This window comes from Lontra canadensis, unplaced genomic scaffold (assembly GCF_010015895.1).
Source record: "Lontra canadensis isolate GAN:19392208 unplaced genomic scaffold, GSC_riverotter_1.0 scaffold30, whole genome shotgun sequence".
Classification (NCBI taxonomy): domain Eukaryota; kingdom Metazoa; phylum Chordata; class Mammalia; order Carnivora; family Mustelidae; genus Lontra; species Lontra canadensis.
In genome coordinates, this window is record NW_022631024.1 from 15,226,479 (window position 1) to 15,241,851 (window position 15,373).

At 41.2% G+C, this 15,373-nt stretch overlaps 1 protein-coding gene across 13 annotated transcripts in view; it reads right to left on the reverse strand.

Annotated features, from left to right (window-relative positions):
- The window catches only part of FNBP1 (formin binding protein 1), a 140,805-nt gene that overhangs the window by 32,973 nt on the left and 92,459 nt on the right, over positions 1-15,373 (reverse strand). The gene's annotated exons all lie outside the window — the stretch shown is intronic.

The window sequence follows — 15,373 nt, forward strand, 5'->3', positions numbered from 1 at the left end:
ATGAAAGGAGGCAACTGTTGGCAAACTGCAGAATCGATTTTATTTATTTATTTTTAGTTAAGTAGGCTCCACACCCAATGTGGGGTTTGAACTCACGACCCAGAGATCAAGAGTCACACACCCTACTGACTGAGCTGGCCAGGTGCCCCCGCAGAATTGTTTTTTTTTTTTTTAAGATTTTATTTATTTATTTATTTGTTTATTTGACAGACAGAGATCATAAGTAGGTGAGAGGCAGGCAGAGAGAGAGAGGAGGAAGCAGGCTCCTTGCTGAGCAGAGAGCCCGATGCGGGACTCGATCCCAGCACCCTGGGATCATGACCTGAGCCGAAGGCAGAGGTCTTAACCCACTGAGCCAGCCAGGTGCCCTGCAGAATTGATTTTAAAGCTTGAACAGAAAGCCTGTGAACTCTGACGTCATCTACAAATACCACTGATGGTTACGCTGGTGAGCCCACTGTGGATGCATCTTGCGCTTTGGATATGTTTTCAAAAATATCACCTCCTGAATCTCTAACAGACTCTGAGGTTCACGCAGGGCAAAAACTAGCCCCTGCCAGATGCAGAAGTGGCTTGGCCTGCAGGTGACTTGGCCAACTACCCCACGGAGCCAAAAACACAACAGGAAAAGGGCCTTGTTCCAGCGTAACTACAGGAACTTTTTGTTTCTTTCTTTTTTGTTTCGTTTTACTAAACCCACTCATATTTTATTTTTATTTTTATTTTTTCAAAGATTTTTATTTATATTTGACAGACAGAGATTACAAGTAGGCAGAGAGGCAGGCAGAGAGAGGGGAAGGGAAGCAGGCTCCCGGCTGAGCAGAGAGCCCGACATGGGGCTCGATCCCAGGACTCAGGGATCATGACCTGAGCCGAACGAAGGCAGAGGCTTTAACCCGCTGAGCCACCCAGGTGCCCCAAACCCACTCATATTTTAAAAGGACAAAAAAGAACACCGACATGCTCAAAAGGAAAAGCCGATGGCCCACTTGCTGTCTGATCATCGGTAGCGTCCACGACCAGATTTTGCGCATCTCGGTGTTCTTTATGGTTTCCTGCCTCTGTGACGTGGAGGGTTCATCTGATTTTCACTTCCTTGATACTTTTCACTCATCTGCATGATGGTGAAAGCCCAGCGTGGTCATTCACTGCTGCCTCCTTCATTCTCTTCTCGAACACTTCTCAGAGGTTAACCATATAAATATTTCCAAACTGATTTCCTTATTACCTGAAGTTCTTTGAAGTTCTCAAGGCCTTTCGGGATCTCAAAACCACTTTACCCCCTTCTCATCTCCCCTTGGTTAGTTCAATGGCCATATTCGTCCTCTTTGTTGGCAGCCTTTTATTTTTTTAAAAAGATTTTATTTATTTATTTGACAGAGAGATCGATCACAAGGAGGCAGAGAGGCAGGCAGAGAGAGGAGGAAGCAGGCTCCCCGTGGAGCAGAGTCCCCGATGCGGGGCTCGAACCCAGGACCCTGGGATCATGACCTGAGCCGAAGGCAGAGGCTTTAACCCACTGAGCCACCCAGGAGCCCCTGTTGGCAGCCTTTTAACTCCCTCCCACGGCCACACACTCTGGCTTCTGCTTCTACCGTGTCCACTAGTAACTATAATAATCTGGTTCCCAAAATGTTAAGTCCCCAGCTCCCCTCAAAAATCCATGCCCTTCCAGTCTACACTAGCTCTCCTCTGTTTAAATCATAGCTTCCCCACCTAAGTGCATACCATCTGTTCCCCTAATGCTTCCAACACAAAAAGCCTTTTAACCCTTTCAATTACTTAAGAGTTTATCATGCATCACTTTGTTATGAATATGGAAAAAAAAAAACATAACAAGGAAACTCTGAGGTAGACCTCAGATTTCTAAAAAATTCTCTATTTCCTTTACAAAACTTCCTCAGAAATAGTCTTACCAAAATTCAAGGGGGGGGATCGTTTCCTCATCCCCTCTGTAAATAAAAGTAACAAGTAAGACAGGAGTCCCCTTATTTATTTGGGGGGAAATTATTCTAAGTTGGTGAATTTTTAAAATAGCGTAAGGTCTGAAACAGAGAGCAGAATGTCATCATTATGCATGTGTAGGTGTGCACGTACAGACCTGCACAGACACACACACACACACACACCCCACGAGCAGACACAAGCTTCCTGACGATAAACCCATCATACTAACCATGGAATGTTTTACTCATGAGAACCGGCGGGCGCCCTGCTGGAGGTACCCTACCACCATCTGGTTGGAAGTGGCCATGATCCTCTCCTCTCAGTTCCCCTAAATCTCTAATAATAATGTGTTCACTTGGGTTATATAACTGCTTTCGTAAGCACATTAACTCGTAACAGTTTTGTGATGCCCTTTACAAGCTTTATCTGCAGTGATTCCGAGACATAACCAGGGAACCCCTAGATGTGAACTGTGGAAGAAGCCGAAATTGGGAAAAACGTGTAAAACTCCAGCCCTGGAACGCTAGTCGAGTAGAAGAAAACAAATCAGACAATCAGAGGGAACAGGTCTACCTTTTATATTAAAGAAGCATGATCTCTCTGTGACTTTTTCTTCAATGCAAAAATGTGGACATAAAGGGGCGCCTGGGTGGCTCAGTGGGTTAAAGCCTCTGCCTTCGGCTCAGGTCATGATCCCAGGGTCCTGGGATTGAGCCCCGCATTGGGCTCTCTGCTCAGCGGGGAGCCTGCCTCCCCCTCTCTCTCTGCCTGCCTCTCTGCCTACTTGTGATCTCTCTATCAAATAAATAAATAAAATCTTAAAAAAAATGTGGACATAAGGTTGCAAAGTATGTATATTTCTTATAGTCTCTGTTGGAATTTTCCTAGAGTCTCTCTCTTCCCCTCACCCCCTCTCACACTTAAAACCAGTAAAATATTGTCACACATCAAATTCTGCAGGGCTGAGGCACGAAGACAGGACAGTCTTGTTCTCAATCCTAGCGTCCAGCTGCTTTGAATTAATACCCACTTTTGAATCCCAGGCCCAGGAATGTGCCATTGTTCTGAGCGAGTTTTACTATGGAAAATCTATTTTTGTTTAGTAAAATTGTTATATTTATTTTGCAATGGAACCGAGAAGGAGTCTTTCTCTAAACCTAGGGCTGAGTCAGTTACTCATTACAAATACATTTTTAAAAATATCTTTAAAAGGGCTTTCAAAAACCTCTCTGGAGTAACCAGTAAGTAACGAGATACTTTGAGAGAGTGCATCTCCTAGTCTAAGGCTAAAGGAAGATTGTAAACATCACTCTCTCTCTCTCTGTTTAAGTCAGTCTAAAAATAGTGATTATTATCTTCAAGAGGTACTTCCTTCCCAGGCCACACCATAAGCTGTATCTTACAATTAAATTAAAGTTCTCATTCTAAGAATACAGGACGCTGCATCTTAGAGCAACAAGACTGTAGGGCAGAGGGAAGTTCAGAGGATTTTTTTTTTTAATGAGGCAATCATAGAATTTAGAGAAAATATTCTAAAAAAGTACAGAATGACCACAATTGCCTAAGGCTGTAAATCACAGCCATCTTTGAATGAGATCTAGACCACTTTCACCGTCAATCAGAAAGACTGAATTTAAACTTTAGAATTTCTTTGACAGACCCTTGGGAATCTCCCCCAGATTAGTCCAAACAGGCCCACGTATGTTATTGCTTGGGCATGACTTCACTGACTTTTCACACCCTCCCCCCTCCAAGTCCTGCGGGAAGAAAGCTGGATGACCCAAAAGGTCAGAGTTGCAGTTTCTAAATAAGGAAAACAATAATTTAGAAACTCTATTGCAGCTCCATGCTTCTAAATCCTAATGGGTTTAAAGATAAAAATACTGTAATCCATTTAGTTAGTTAAATTTAGACTATTAGCCCTGGCCAAACTGTGCAGCGACTTCCTGTTCAGTTCAGTGTTATTTTCTCCCTTAATGTTGCAGATATGATGGGAGGAAGCAACGCTCGCTGCTGCCTGTCTCAGCTGTCATGAGCAGAGAGCACAGGCGTCCTAAGAAACATGTCCGCTCTCCAGTGGGGCACATGGTCGATTGGCTGAAGAAAATACACACTCCCGTCTCTTCTCAGGGCTTTTGATCTTTTCACAGAAATGGTCAAATATGCCCTGATTCCATTTATATATTTACTGTAAATAAATAATAAGGTTTATTAATTTTTTGAACATGGCTGCAGACCTCCCACATTTTTATATACACTGCTGTTCCTTGAGTGATAAACCATTCTGCAGTGGCGTTCAGAGGTTTTGGAAAGCCACTCTTTTCCTTTGTTAAAAGCATGTTATAGAACACATTTACAAGGCCCATCCTTTACTCCCCCAAATGTGGGGACAGCAGTGTGAAATTATTTGCCGTTACCACTGGTATCTCCAACGACAGTAAAGGTTTTCCTGAGCAGTGGTACTTTCAATGTTTTATTTCATCATTAATAATAAAGAGAAACCAAGTCTATTTTAGGCTGCATGGAAAAGGGGGCTAAATTGAGATTTTACTGGGAATTCATGATTTTTGCACCACTGCCAGGCTATCCATCATTATTATCCAGTAGCTGGAGATGCGGGGCAGCTCCGGGTCTTGGCCGCCATCACTGGGATCCAGAAGGGTACAAAGCCAGGGCTGGAGGTGCAGCAAGGATCCAGTGGGGCTCTTGGCTCCAAATTCACCCCTCTTCCAACTAAGCCACTGACTTAACATTATGGATAAAACTGGGGAGGCTGGCGGGTTTAGTCGGTAAAGCATGTGACTCTGGATCTCGGGGTTTGAGGTCGAGCCCCACGTTGGGTGCTGTAGAGATGACCTAAAAAAGTACAGTCTTAAAAAATATATACGGTGGATACAATTAAACTAATAAAATTTAATAACCTGGGTTATCCAGCCTCCCTCCACCATTAGGTCTTTTCTTCACCTGATTACAAAAATTTGCTTGCTGTAAATAATTCCACTTTACAGAACTGTGGGGTGTAGAAAGTCGAAGTGCCTGCCCATTTCATTCCACAGTCTGACAATCACTGGGAACATGACAACCTGGAGTTCTTAATTTGTGATCTGTGACAACCCTGAGAGCAGATAAGGCAAGCTGGGGCAAGTCAATGGAAGGTTCCAGAAGGACGGCTGTAGTGATGCCACCGAATGACACCGGCACATTACAACGATGCCCCATGGACAGCTGGCAAACTTGGGGATTCTCAGAGTAGCAAGGAGCTCCAACCGCCAGCGCACCCTTCTTTTGGCCACGGCCGGGTTAACGAGAAGCACACAGGCTTTGGCAGGGTGTGAGGGAGGAAGGGACCGCTGAATACTGTGACCTATTTTCTGGGTAGTTTTGAGATCCACAAAAGCAGCAACTGGTGGCCCCACATCGGGCTCCCTGCTCAGCGGGGAGCCTGCTTCTCCCTCTCCCACTCCCCCTGCTTGTGTTCCCTCTCTCGCTGTATCTCTCTCTGTATCTCTCTCTGTCAAATAAATAAATAAAATCTTAAAAAATAAAAAACAAACAAATAAAAAAAAAAAAGCAAAAGCCAGCAACTCTGAAAACTCTATTTGGTTTGCTGGATTTCTCTTTCGATTTGTCTGTAAAGCTTATCTTTCCTAGTCCTTAACTCAGCAATTCTACTTCTGGAAATTCATCCTCATGAAACCATTTTACTCGTTCATTCATTTTTGTATTTATTTCCTTTTCAAGTCCTCTCCACACCCAACATGGGGCTTGAACTCACAAACTCCAAGATCAGGAGTTGTACGTCCCACCGACTGAGCCGGCCGGGCACCCCACTAATGAAATAAATTTTAAATGTTCATGAAAGATATCCAGCACAGTATTATTTATAATAGACAATAATTTGAAACAAATGCCCAGTAATGTCATTGGTTAAATATATCTCATACCCTTGATGGCCTAAGGTGCAGACTATTACAAAAAATTGTAGAAGAGTATTTAATGATAACAGAAAGTGAAAGCTGTATGTGGTTTAAAAAATTTTTTTAAGTTTCCAAAACAGTATTCATAGCATAATTTGATTATTATAAAAATAAAATATTAATAGTGATCACTGCTTCAAAGAGTGATTAAGGAATTCTATTTTGCCGGAAAGATTAGGTAAAGAAACGAATTCTAATACTGGATTCCAGAACTTAGAAACTGAAGAGATATGGCTCGCCTTTGAGATTCAAAAAAAAAAAAAAAAGGAAAGAAAAAGAAAAAAAAGCTCTAAAAAGATAATGTAGTAGGAGGGATACTAACAAAGGAAGAGATGAAAAAGTTCTCTGTCTGAAGCAATGTTGTTGTATGATAAATGGCATTGTTTAAATTTCCCAGCAAACCGTTGAATTTAGAATACATTTTCAAATTCAAGACTAAGAATGCATTTAAAAATTCCTATTCAGACAGAGTGCTGGGAGTTTTTGTTGGAGCCTTCCAGGCCTGGGACTTGCCAAAACAATGAGTCTGTCTTTGATAAATTATAAAGGCAGCTAAAATACAAAACAGAAAAACTTCAAAATAAGTTAACCAAAGAAATATGCTTGAAATATTTCAGCAATTTCCTGATTTTTTTTTTTTTTTCTTAACAGTCTTACAACTTCTAGCCCCAGTATTATAGGTTACTTTGGTACACAGCCACTGAAACAGAAGGAGTGAACATGGGAAGATAGCAAATGAGACCAGCATCTCAATCCCACATGGGCCATTCACTTGCTAAACAGTTTTAAGAAAAGGCCTTCTGTTTCCCTATACCCTGGTTGCCTCATTTGGAAAGTAGAAATTGAAATATCTATTTACTCAAGGTAAGTGACCATTTCTGCTAAAAGAGAAGCCAATGTTGATACTGTTCGTCTTGAGGTTGGCAAAGCCCCAAGGTAGGCTGGTCAAAAATGTGGTATGAGCTCAGGGATCTTGGTAAAATATAAATCACGGTCTCTAAGACTTGTTTCCCTTCTTTTCCCTGGTTTCTAGTGCACTGTCATTGGCAAGAGACTTGAGCTCTCAGTTGTGGTAGGGTAGAAATTAATGATCTCTTTCTCTTCTCCCTCCCCCCTTAATAACTGCACTCCAGAATACGACACTCATGAGGTTTCAGATACATATGGCTGAAAATGACAGCCTAGATTCTAGAAAGTTAATGCCCAAAGGATCACAGGATCTCTTATGGCTGTGGTGCTACGTTGAGGAACAAAAATACTGAATGCAGTTCTGGAAAAGATCCATCCCTCAGAAGAGGGAAAAAATAGTCCTGTTATAATCCCCAGGGAGAGAAAAGAAATACAAGCTTCCTGTTCTGAAGAAACCTGATGTGTTTGGTGGTAGGTTAGCAGCTAAACCACCTTTAGCACCCAAGTCACAACAGATGTTTAATCAGTAAGGTGTTGTTTTTTTTTTAAAGTTTTATTTATTTACTTATTTGACAGAGAGAGATCACAAGTAGGCAGAGAGGCAGGCAGAGAGAGAGGAAGAAGCAGGCTCCCCACTGAGCAGAGAGCCCAATGCGGGGCTCGATCCCAGGACCCTGGGATCATGACCTGAGCCGAAGGCAGAGGTTTAACCCGCTGAGCCACCCAGGCGCCCCATCAGTAAGGTTTAATACTAAAAATCTTCCTTGTTATTCAGCATGTATCATCAAGGAGCTCAAGACGTAAGACCACAGGCCCTTCCTTTATTTTAATCTCAGTGTTCATGTGTCTCTGTTTTTCTTAAGCTGGGTGACACCTAACAAAACTTCTTAGTGACCAGAGAAGTCAGCAAGGAAGCTTATTAAGGTCTCAGGCTGTGGGACGGAGTAGAGGAAGTGCGCCCTTGGTGAAACAAAGTCTTAAACTTGCAAGTATTATACAGATGGCTCAAGAATTCTCAACCCAAGTAATTAATATAAAAATTAGTCCCAGGTTGTCTGGAAGAACCCAATATAAGACCTTGCTGGGTTTCATATAATCCTGCTTTTATGAGATTCTCAGAGGAAAAAAACAAACAAACCATCCCTATTGAAGACAATGCTCATATGAAAAAGACAATAGTAATCATAGATGCATAAAGAAATAAACCATCATGAAAGGCAATCCAATAGAAAAATTATCACCCTAAGAGCTTGGGCTAAAAGCACAATATGGAAGAAAACAGAAAAAAACAATTTAAATACTTTATTTAAGAAAGAGAGAGAGGAAGAGAAAGAGAGAGAAAGCACAAGGGGAGGGGCAGAGGGAAAGGGAGAGGAAGAAGCAGACTCCCCACTGAGCAGGGAGGCCAACATGGGGCTCCATCCCAGCACCCAGGGATTGTGACCTGAGCCAAAGGCAGACACTTAACCAACTGAGCCACCCAGGTTCCCCACCCCTTATTTATTTATTTATTTATGGGGGGCAAGAATATTTAAAACAATTAAAGAAATAAAAGAAGCAATAGAGCTCACAAGAAAATAATAACATTGTAAAGATGAAGGATATCTGAGAAAGAACCAAATGGAATGCTAGGAAATAAAAAAATACAGTCACTGAAATTTTAAAATGTAATAGATGAGTTAAAAAACAGATAACTGAGAAGAATTCATGCAGTAGCTAAGAGATTTACACAAAATGTAAGATACAGAGATAAAGAAAGGAAGGAATGAGAATGAAGCTAGGAAGCCCACGGAAGAAACAGAATAAGAAGTTTCGTACACGGCTACTGGGAGTCCCAGGACCAACAATGGGGAAGAATGAAAACACGGGCAACTTTTGAAGAGTTAATACCTGGAAGGTGTTCCTACATTTACAAAAGGAAAAAAAAAAACAAAAAACCACTCCCATTTGAAGCCCCAAGGAGAAAAATGAGAAATAAAAAATTATGTACTTTCAAACATCATAGTGATGCTACAAAACACCAAAGGCAAAGGTAAGGTCTTAACAACTAGGGGAAGAAAGTCAAGTGTCTACAGAGGATTGCAATTAAGCAGACTGCCAGCTTCCCAAGAGGAACAGCCAGTGATAAAAGACAGTGGGATAATGTTTCAAAATATGCTGAGAGAAAATAACCGGCAGCAGAGAATTCTACACCTAGCTAAACTATCACACTGGAGGGAAGACAAAATAAAGGTATTTCACATAATGAACTTACTGCTCACAAACCTTCATGGAAAAAGAAAAAGTAAAACAACCTACCATCCAGGAAGGAGGGAATGTAACCCAGAAAGGGTTCATATGTAAGAAATAGCAGCACTGGGTCTGCCTTAGTTATATGTTTAGGCTGTGAGGACGGATGGTAGACAGATGGTGCCTGGGCGTCCCTAGTCCGGTACAATCCCCGCTTCTCCTCCCTGGCTCCCTGATACGGAGCCTCCTGTCAATTGCTATTCATCATTCTACCCCAACTCACTATCACCCGCGTAATTCCATAGGCAAGAACAGCAGTTAACAGTGAAGAGATCATTTAACATGACCCAGTAGCAAAGCCATATGGTCCCCTGGCAAGAACTGAATCTGAGGTATAGAAATGTGCATCGGTCTTGGCTGTACTATATGCAGCAGGGCCACTTACGGCCAACGATAATTCCACAGCTTATAGCCTTACTCTTTTTATCTAGAAAGGGACAAAAGAAGGCCTTTTAGAAAATATAAAGCATCTTTCTAGTGTGAGTTTTTGGAGAAGGAGGTTCAACCGCGTTTCATCAGGGTCACCTTCATTCTTCCATTTGGCTTTTCTTTTAATATCTGTCATAATCTGTTCTCATTTCATCTCCCCGGGAGATCCTGCTCAGCCCCCTGTCCCACCAGGCAGGTCAACATGGGCAGCATTTCCCCTCAGAGCCCTGTGTGGGGTTCTTTCCACTCAGCTGTTCTCTGTCTGCTCCATCTTTTTCATTTCTACTACACAATGTTCATCCTCACGCCCCAATTCCATCGTTACGCCTTTCTCAACAACCTGTAATCTGCACAGAGCTTTTACAGATGCAGAATCCATGAGCGGCTTTTCTTTGAACTCCTGGTATTTGCCGCTCAGAGGGCTGGGTGATCTTACATATGATGTAGCTCATAAACCAATTTTTTTTTAACTCCTATTGTTCTAATTATCTTCACGATGCAGCTGGGCACATGACATAGGATACCCTGTCTTATTCTCCAACCGACTCAAGTTTTCCTTGTCTGTCCATTTCATCAATGTTGGCTAACCGAGGCCCTCGTGATGGGTACCTATTATAATCCTATCGATGCTATGCATTATTTGTTCAGTAAATTTATTCTTGTGGAATGCCCACATGCCTAGAATGTGCAAAATAAACTCGACTGATCTGTAGTAGGTCGAAGAAGAGAGAATGCAGGAGGAAGGAGCCAGAAGTAATCAAAAGAGAAGGACACAAACAGGCAAAATACAAATGATGACAACAGTGTTGACCAACTGACTGTGGTCCAAAAACAGGCCTCACCTTCTGTAGATCACATACCACTGAAACCCCCAGACAAGCCCCTGAGGTGCACAGTCTTACCCTTATTTCATAGACTAGGAAACACGCTCCGCAATAAAGCAAACCGCCTCGTGCCAGACCTTTAGTGAGCGGCGAAAACAAGACCCAAACCCACTTCTACCCAGTAGCAAGATTAAGAACAAGCTCTTGGCCAAGCAGGCCGCTCACTACAACTGCAAATAAAAAATGTCTTATTAAATGATGGGGCACCTGGGTGACTCATTCAGTTAAGCCACCAACCCTTGATTTTGGCTGTGGTTGTGATCTCAGGGTTGTGAGATCGAGCCCTCAGTCGGGCTCTGCATGGAGCATGGAGCCTGCATGGGATTCTCTCTACCTCTCCCTCTGCCTCTATCCACCTGCCCCTCAAAATAAAATAGAATAAAATAAAAAAGTAAAATAAAATAAAAATATTTTATTGAGTTGCCATAGGAAAGCCTTTAGAACAGCGAGTGTGAAGTATCTCACGCTATACACACATCAATAAGTGAGTATCATTTTTATGTATTTAATTCCTTCTTATTTTGTATGCATATTCATATGCTCATATATAATATGAATATTTAGATTCGTATCATTTTTATTTTTTGGAAGATTTTTATTTATTTATTTGACAGAGAAAGAGTGAGAGATCACAAGTAGGCAAACAGGCAGTTAGAGAGGGTGGGGGAAGCAGGCTCCCCGCTGAGCAGAGAGCCAGATGCGGGGCTCGAACCCAGGACCCTGAGATATGACCTGAGCCAAAGGCAGAGGCTTAACCCACTGAGCCACCCGGGTGTCCACGTATCATTTTTATTTAAGTCATCTTAATCATCAGGTCTGGGGGGCACCTGGGTGGCTCAGTGGGTTAAGCCTCTGCCTTCGGCTCAGGTCATGATCTCGGGATCCTGGGATCGAGTCCCGCATCAGGCTCTCTGCTCAGCGGGGAGCCTGCTTCCCCCCTCTCTCTGCCTACTTGTGATCTCTGTCTGTCAAATGAATAAATAAAATCTTAAAAAAAAAAATCATCAGGTCTGGGATAGGAGAATGACCTATTGTCTTACTGGGTTCTATTGCTACGTTGCAGATTAACTTGGAGTTCGCCGATGGTGATGCTTTCCGGAACACTAAAACAAGGCTACGGCAGATTCCCTTGTCAACATTTTAATGTAAATGAAATAACGCATACTAGAAATATTTCAATGAAGAGGCTTTCTGAAGTATTTCAACTCTATGTAAATTCACTTTTGGTAGGGGCACCTGGGTGGCTCAGTGGGTTAAGCCGCTGCCTTCGGCTCGGGTCATGATCTTGGGGTTCTGGGATCGAAGCCCCGCGTTGGGCTCCTTGCTTATCAGGGAGTCTGCTTCCCTTCCTCTCTCTCTGCCTGCCTCTCTGCCTGCTTGTGATCTCTGTCTGTCAAATAAATAAATAAAATCTTTAAAAAAAAAAAAATTCACTTTTGGTAGTACCTCTACCCCAGTATTCCTGACACACTTGAGATTTTGACATTTGACCCCCCTTGTTTCTTTTTGGATGTTTATTGAACCAAACTCCATATTTTTTTTTTTAAAGCTTAAAAACCACTTACTTCAGAAACATGTAAGTGAGAATTACAGTTTACAATACAGAGATAGTAGCCGATGAACTAAAACTTGGAGCTGAATGAAACGTGAATACTTCTTGTGTGGAACATTTAACTGTAGTAAATAATTGCAGGTTTCAACATTCCTATCACAGATTCATTTTTTTTCAAGTTTATTTATTTATTTTTAGTAATCTCTACACTGAACGTGAGGCTCGGACTCACGGCCTGGAGATCTGGGGTTGTACATTCTACCAACTGAGCTAGACAGGTGCCCCCACAAATTCATTTTTAGTGGTAAAACTAACATGGAATGCCACAGCCTTTAAAAAAAAACACACACACACAGAACTCATCCTACTAATATTCACTTATGACACAGATCAAAGTTATGTCCCATTTCTAAATATAATTACATTTACTCCACATCTAATAATTGGAGAAAATTTCCATTAAATTCCATTTCCTATGAGAAGCATCAAGAGGAAAACATATCCATCACCACCCGGGACAAATATTACAAATGGAAACAACCAAAACCGTTCAGGCTGTCCGTTTAATACAGGCATCCTGGGAGAAAATACACACAGAATGTAAACTCTACAGACAGAGACATAAACAAGAGAGTAACAAAGGTGTTTTCTCTAGAATCTTTGATCTGAACACTGATCCACTTATAGCAACAATACCCATCTTTGAGAGCTGCCTTGAAATTGTACATTTTTCTCTCGTTGTAAGTAAAAAAGCATCTTAAACCAAAAGATCAAGCTGCAGTTGCAAAATGTATTTCCTGCGTTCAGACCAACCACTTCCTCTTTCAAAATAATTTTTTTGTTGTTTTCTAAATTGTTACAGTGAACCATTCCTTCAGATAACCAGTGAGATGTCTGATATGAAACAAATTTGGGAAAACACTCAAGATATCACCATGTTCAATAAAGATGTCAAACCTCATAGTTACAACAAGGGCAGTGAAGAAATTTAATAGTACAATTCCTTATACGTACAATGACTAAAGTAGTCATCTTGCAAGAGGCTGTTTCCCCAAATGGTAAAAAAATTTAACACTCTGGTCTTCATCCGGTTTCAGTTAGAACACAAGTAAGCCTGCCCTGCCGGGGCTTACGAGAGCCCTCAACACAGCTTCCAGCTCAAGAAACCTTCCCCAGCTGCTACCTTTCATTTGTTTTAATAAGAATTATCAAACTGATCATCACTCAAAGTAAATGCCTTTATTCTTATGTAAAATTAACATGGATTATTATTTTGTTTTTCTCTTCAAAATATTCTATTATGTAACCTAGGATATAAAAAAGAGCCCATGTGTATTTTTATTATAATTAGAAACGTGAAGTTTTATCCCAACTCCTTACAATTCTACCTTCATTCATAAGTGGCTCAGAAATTCCTAATCTACCATGTTATAGGGACATCTCTGTAGAATTTAAAGACTAAGAACGCTTACGGCCATGTCATTTAAAAGCCATAATATTACACGGAAATGGAAATGCAAACTCCCTGAGAAACTGGTCCGCTCTTCCTAGTGCTGATGGTCAGGATTTGAATTTAATTTAACTTTTAAAACATTCCCTCAAATCAGGTTATATAACAACACTCATGAGTAAGCCCAGTAAGGAAGCCTCTCCCATTGTACAGAGAATTCCTCTGGTTAGTCAATATTCAGAATTGGAATGAATTTGAATAAAGAAGTCATGTTAACTGTTTCATGGCAAGCAACTGCCTATAAAATTTAGACGCTGGCAGGAGAAGATTCATACAAGATTAATGAAGCTGGGCCTATGAGAAGGAGAAACTGACAACCAAAGTTTAAAAACATAACTTGAACTCACTAACGATTACTGTAGCTACTTGTAACCACTAACTGCAGTTTTTGTTAAACAATATCCTATTTTGCATTTAGAAATTATGTAAGAGCCAACAGTCACAAGGCAAGGGCGAATTAGAGAAAGGGAATTATTCATTGCCTGACATGGATGAACTCCGTGTAAGGCATGCATTTAGAAAACACTGTTCTCTCTGTTTGGAAATATTAGTTCACATTCCATTCATTTTGATAACCTTTTCCTTTTTCATACCAACACCACACTAACCAACTGTGGGTCTATCAGAATGCAGAGATTAGAAACTGCTCCTCACTGAAGTCTGTCTGGGTTGTTATTTTCCAATGCAGAGTGACAGATAAAACCCGACTATAAAGGCTTTGTCACCAAAACGCCACTGAAGAGGCGCACATGGGAAAATTCACAAAAGGAAGAGCTGAGTACCAGGAAGAAAATGAAAGGCAAGCTCCTTAAAGTCAAGGAATGTGTGATTATGTGCTGGTGTTTGTTCCATCCCCACAACTGGCCAGCACACGGTCAGCGGATAATGGGTCAGGGGATGAACAGTAAATGAGAACACTTTGCAATTTAGGAATCCTTCAACCTGTTAAATATTTCTTGAAAATGAGACTGAGATCATGAAGTCATGATTCCAGTAGAATTCCCTAAAATTAAAAAAAGCAAAAATAGGTATAGGATAACTCCATGTGAAAACAGAAATAGACAACTTCAGAACTTGGTTGGGTAAAAAGCTGTACCAAGGAGAAGCAAAGTGCAAGAGAAGAATTAGTAGAAACATTGTTATAAACCAGGGGCGCCTGGGTGGCTCGGTGGGTTAGAGCCTCTGCCTTCAGCTCAGGTCATGATACCAGAGTCCTGGGATCGAGCCCCATATTGGGCTCCCTGCTTGGTGGGGAGCCTGCTTCCCTCTCTCTGTCTGCCTCTCTGCCTGCTTGGGATCTGTCTGTCCAAAAACAAAACAAAACAAAACAAACAAACAAAAAAAAAAATTAAAAAAAAAAACAAAAACAACTGTATGGATAGTTACTTAAAATTCTGAGTCTCCCAAAGTAATCTCCAAACTACATAAAGGTTGAAATATGGACTCTAAGAAAAAGCAATCTGTTGCCCATTTGTCTACACTCCATGCTCTAAACCTGGAAAAAAAGGGAAACTAGATGAAGAATGGTCCTTTGGCACCAAGTCAGCTCTGATGGCACTGGGCTTCTGAGAGATGGAACCAGCAAAAGACAGGCTCTCTGTACTACTAAGCATGATCCTTAAAAATGTGTGACTTGTTGTCTAGGCTTTTCCACTGCATGACAATATTTTGACAGCAATGATGAAAACTGTAAGATAAAGCATCACCCACCTATCAGTTAAAGGCACAAAAAAAGGCTTTACTGGGGTAAGTAAAGATATATATATATCTATATACACACACACACACACACACACACACACACATATATATATATATATACATATCTATATATATACACACACATATATATAGATATGTATATATATATATATAT